This window comes from Muscardinus avellanarius (assembly GCF_963383645.1).
Source record: "Muscardinus avellanarius genome assembly, chromosome: 16".
In the NCBI taxonomy this organism is placed as follows: Eukaryota; Metazoa; Chordata; class Mammalia; order Rodentia; family Gliridae; genus Muscardinus; species Muscardinus avellanarius.
The window spans coordinates 46,355,312-46,361,311 of record NC_137802.1 but is presented as its reverse complement, the minus strand read 5'-3'; positions in this window follow the sequence as shown (position 1 = coordinate 46,361,311).

Genomic DNA, 6,000 nt, shown 5'->3' with positions numbered 1-6,000 from the left:
ATATATTTTTATTGGGCACTGGTCAGCATTGTGTTAGGCTGCCTGGGTGATACATTGTTTTTGAGCTCAAGGACTTGATACATAAAATGCTTAACCACAAATAGAAAAATGATATAAAGCAGTAGAGGTGTCTAAGGAATAGGCAATGAGCACTGCTAGGACAGGAGAGGACAGGAGAGGAAGAATTCTGGGCTCTAACATCCCCCTGGGGTTTCCTTAAAAATGTAAGAAGGCCTTCCTTTTGGTGTATAAAAAGAATTCAAACACCTCAGGGCATCGTGCCCCATCACCAGTTTGAATGATAAGAAGGAGGTAATAATGGGTGAGGCTCAGGACCGGTTAGGAGCGCAGCAAAGCGCAGGCTTGTGGATAAGCTTATTGATTAAAAAGAGGGAAGAAAGGAGAGGAGGGAGAGGGGCGCGGGGGAATCAGAGAAGGGAGAAGAGAAGCAACAAAGAAAAAATAAAAAAGAGTAAAGGTAAAGGGGGAGCGGGAAGGGAATTGATAGTGTCGGGAGCAGGAAGAAAAATGGAGGACAAAAAGCTGAGGGAGGGCGGGGAAGGGGCGGAGGAAGAGGAAGGGGAGATGGATTAGGAACCTCTCTGGAAAGCACTTGGGAAAGAACTCCAGTATTTCTTTCTTACTCACTTTATAAACACGTTTTAGAAAGGAAGAGTCATAAGAATGTATTCCATGATTTATCATGTACATGTAGAACAAATATTTTCAGGTTATGTCAGAGTGCCAGTAAAGTTGTCATATCAATAACTTTTTAAAATTTGAGAGTGTTTATGAGAGAAATGGGTGAATCAAAACTTTTTTCTAGGTTAGCTCATGAAAATTAAAAAAAAATCACCTCTAAAATTCGATCCCAATTCATTGTCAACCAACCAGTTTAAAAAAACAAAACTGACATACACACACATTGTAGGCTGGGTCCTTTTTGTTTATAAAACTGTTTTGTATATGAAGACAGACTGAAGTGTTCTTGGTAAATTTTTTTGTGTTAATGAGATAACTAGAAAAAATAATATGCATATTGATTTTAAAACATTTAAAAAGTAAAAAGCCTTAGCAACATTCTTTTTCTTAAGAACTCTGAAATATTTGAGACAGTCTGGAAAAAAATACTAACTAGAAACAGGAGCAAAGTCAATGAAGCTTATCAGGAGTAACAATTTTAAAAAGCAAGCAAAAATAATTTGCTTTTTAGCTAGGAAAATTCTTTCTAGTCTTATGATACATAGATGTGTAGATAAACCTAATGAATTAACTTCTTGCAGTTTGGCATTGTAACTGATTCATTTTGAATTAAAATAATTAAATACTTAAGAAGGTATGTCCAAGGACAAAATCATCTCATTAATATTTCCAATATTTCTATCTTAAATAATATTTAGGTATGACTTCCCTCTCCTTTGTTGCTTTTTATAATTTGTTTTATTTTGAAAAACAACATTCGTCTTTTCTTGAATTGTGCAGTTTCCCTTGAAATAAACCAGTAATCTAGATTACATTTTGTGTTGTTGGAACTAAACAAAATTGTTCATTCTTTTTTAACCAAATGATTCTGTAGTTAAACACACACAAAATAGTGTAGCATAAAGAATATTCTTGACTATTTCTGTATTTTTTTCTACATTTTTCAATAGTGGAGTAGTTTGATTTGTTAAAAAAAATGAACTAAAAACATCCATTAAAAAAAAAGTTAATAGAATAAGTTATTCTCTTCCTTGCCTTAAAGTTTCTACTTTCTAAACCTGAGACAAAAAAAAACAAAAAACAAAAAAAAATTGAGGTTTTGTCACACACTGTGTGACCCACAGTAAAACAAATGATTGTCCTTAAAGTCCTTTCTTTCCCTTGAGTCCTTCTATCTCTGGGTAATGAATACCTTTCTTTTAAAGGTTTGAAACATATTGAACACTTCTGAATGAATAAGCGTTTGAAGGAGGAATATTTCCTTTTCTAGTTATAGTTCCCTTACATTTTATGAGACATCCTAAACACATAATTACCCTTATTTATTTGACAGGAGAAAATGCTGCATGTGTTTTTAAACTGGGACTAATTTACACTTTCTCAAAGTTTACAGGCATTTAAAAGAACCACACTAAGACTTCACATTGCAGGAAGAGACACACCATCCCAAGGCAGTAAGAATGCAAAAACAACCAAACCACACAAAAATAAACAAAATAAAAACTAACCCAAGGGAAAAAAACAAACTCTTCCAAAAACTTTGAAGTCAAACCTGTAAGAAAATGTGAATTTTTCTTTTTCTGCATTTCATAGCAACCGCTTTTATTTCAAAATTGATTCATTGGAAATACAAAAAAAAATTGTCTTATTGTATTTTCCTTGTTTTCCACATTTTTTGTGCCTTTTCTTTAACAAAATATGGTAAATTTTTAACATAGTAAAGTTACTGATAAATGTTAGACTTAAAATGTTAACACATTTTGGGGATTCATCCAGAGGAGTTAATCCAAAAGAGAAAACAACTATCTGCCCCTAAATTTCTATACTATAATATTTACAGAAGTAAAAAAAATTAAGTTAGAAATTTGATGTAATTTTATTATCAGGTAGGTAATGATTAATGGTTCACATCTACTGAACTGAATAAAAATGAGAATGAAACTTTGAGGCTGCATGAAAAAATTTTATAGTCTTCAACAGCAAGAGAAAAACTAAGGCACAAAAAGTAAGATGATAAAATGTAAAACAATGACAGATGGACAAGGGCTGGAAAGAACGATTTTTTAAAAAAATTAATTTTGTTCCAAAATGGTTAAATTATTGATGTTTTGGAATTGTGGACTTTTTAAATCTTCTATTTCTATTGTTTAAAAGTTCTTTTATTCTCTTGACTTTTTTTTTTTTCCCCCTCTCTGCATTTATTTGCATGTCACCGTTGGGGAAAATGGATCAGAACCCTATCTTTAGAATGAAATCAAGTTTCAGTGTTTCTGAATTCAGAGAAGGGCTGAATTCCCTAACTAGACCAAATACTTCTTTAAGACAAATGAAGGAGGAGGAAGAGAAGGGCAAGAAGGAAAAGTATAATAATAAATAATAATAACCACTATTATTTTCAGTGAATAATAATCATTCCTATTACACACACTAAACTTTACAAACTAATTTCTCCCAAAAAAGTAATGTTGAAAAAATTGGAAACAGAACATTGGTTAGCTGTCTTTAATATAAAAACAAAACAAAACCAAAAAACAAGAAAGGGAGAAACCTAGCCTAGGAGTGGGTCTTGATAAGAAATACCCCTTCCTTTAGGTTAATTTTCCTGCTTGGGCTCACTCAGAAGGGAGAAATGAACCAGCCAACACCATTTAGTTCCCCCAATCCCAGCCTAAAATAGCCAGGTCACTCAGGCAAAACTGATGTGGGGGCCAAGAACTGCATCTCACCCCAGTCGTCTTTCTTGTCCTCTGGAAGCTTTTGCAGCCTCTGACTATACACACACACACAGAAGCCCTTTTTTGGGGGGTTGGGGTGGGGAGGATTAGAATTCAGTGAAACAGCTGATTAGAAAAAAGAATTAATCAGTTTTGATCGAGCAATAATTGCTACATTGTTAATTAAATAATTTAAGAGGATTTTTAAGTAGACTGAAGTCGATTTTTATTTTCTCCTCTACTGAAAACTGGCGAGTTTCAGCTAACATTTAAGACTTTTTATTTTAAAAAGGAAGAGTCAATCTAAAAGTAAACTGAATTCAAGTATCATCTTAAAAATATTCCTTTCCCTTGAATTCAGGACAGTAAAAAGTGGGGTGCATTTTGCAATTTTGCAGGTGTTTACTGAGGGCTGGATGCAGGTTTTTTTTTTTTTTTTTTTGAAGTGTATTTTGTTTTAGAGTGTGTAGTAGATTTGTTCCCCAGGGAGAAAATCTGAGAAGTGACTTGTCAATACCTAGAGATTTAAACTCAATGAAGGGAACAGCACCTAAAGTTTCTAGAAACTGGGGTCCCTGCCTAGGGCATCTTCTTTGTTCCCCAATATAACAGAACAGATATAAGGAGTTCGGGGCTACTACTTAGGAAAAGGCCAAGGAATGCAACAGCCTTTTTGAGATTATCTTTTAGCCTTTTCAAAAATCCACACACATTAAAAAAAAAAAAAAAAGTCCCCAGGCAATAGACGCACACATTCTAGCCAAGGAGGGGAAAAAAATCTCTCCTGGATTCTAATTTTCCTGAAATTTCTTTGCTCTTTAGATTATTTTAGCTTATTTTTCATTTAAAAAAATGTTTGAGTGCCTACTATGTGGCAGGAACCGTTTCTCACTCTCTCTGGTTTGCTTGAAAAATTATACTTGTGACCAAGAGCTGACCAAATGTTAAGAGACAGACCCAGGGGGGAGGGTCGGAGGAGGTGTGAGGGCTGAGAACAGACGTCCCCCACCTTCTTGGACACAAAACATTCTTTTTCTTCTTTTTTTTTTCTCCTACTCTGCAACTAATAGCTTATAGGATCTTTAATTCCTGTTGCTTCACGGGTAGAAAAATGTCACAAAAACAAAAAATCCGACCAACACGTGGCCGGCTAGAACAAAACGCCGGTTTGGGAGGGTGGGTTCTGGAGGTGGTGGAGATAGAGCAGCCGAGTTGGAAGCCCTCTCCCCGCCCCCACGTCCCAGCCCCATTTCTTTTCAGCGCGCAGGGAAAATGGGGAGGGGGACAAAGGTGCCGGGTGTCGTGTTTTTTAAACTCCCGACTTTCTGAACCGCATAAGATCAGCCGGCAGAAGGGCGGGAACCCAAGTGGGAGGTGGCTCAATAACCCTGCAAACGAAAAATAATAACTAAAAAAAAAAAACGCCAGGCATTACAGATCGGTGCAGTCAACACGTGTTACGGAGCCGGCCGGGGCCGCGGGCGACTGAGACAATGGGGTCGGGACCGGGGGGATCGGGAGAGTGAGCCCCTTCCTCACCTGTCCCCGCGGCACGCGCGCCCAGAGAAAACGAGCCCCTCCCGCGGACCCCCGCGCGCCGGCTCGGGGTGCCCGGCGTCCCTGGGGCCCAGCCCCGGCCCCTCCCGCGTCGGGGCCCCGGGCCGCGCTCTGCCCACCCCCCGGCGCCATCCCAGTCCCCAAACTCGAGGGCCCCGCTCCGGGACCCCGGGCTGGCGGGCCCGCGCTCCGCGCCCCCTCCCCCACGCCCGGACGGGGGGGACGCCCACGTGTCGCCCCGGGCCCCGCCGGCTCCCGCCCCGGCGCGGGCACCCGCGGGTGGGAGGCGGGCGCGGGGACCGGGGCGGGTCCGCGTCCCCCTCCCCGGGCGCGGGCGACCCGGGCCGGCGCCCCCTCCCCAAGCGCCCGCCCCGCGCTTCCCCCCGCGCCGAGCGGAAATCGCCCCCTCCCCCGCGGGCTGACCTGGGGCCGGGGGCGGGGCTTGGCGCCGGCCCCCGCCTCCCGCCCGCTCCGGCCCGCGCGCACCCCGCACCCCAAACAAAGTTGCGAGACCCCCGCCCCGCGCCCGAGCGGACCCGCGCCCGCCGCTCCACCTGTGCCGCCCCGCGCCCCGAGGGTCCCCGCACCCCGGCCAGGCGCCCCCGCCCGGGCCGAGCGACCCCCGCCAGCTGGACCCCGGGTGCCGCCGGCCGCCTTCCTTAGCGGGGACCCCAGGCGCCGCTGCCTGCGACCCCCGCGCTCCCGGCGCCCCCGTCCCGCGCTCGCGGGGTCCCGGGCCAGGAGCCCCCCGCGGCGGGGAGCCCCGTGGGGGTGGGGCGGGGCGTGGCCGACGGAGACCCCCCCCACTTAAAAATCTTAGGGAAAAGGCGCCTTTCTTTTCAAATCGCCGGCTCGCGCGACCCCTTCCCGAAGACCCCAGAGTCCTCGGCTTCTCTTTGTCTCCCTCGCCGTCCCCCGCCCGTCAGTCGCTAGCATTCACCGGGGTGGGGTGGGCATCCCAGCCCCCCGAAACGAATAAAAAATAACTCTGCGTCCTATTCCCAAATACTGGGGCGATCTGGGGCTC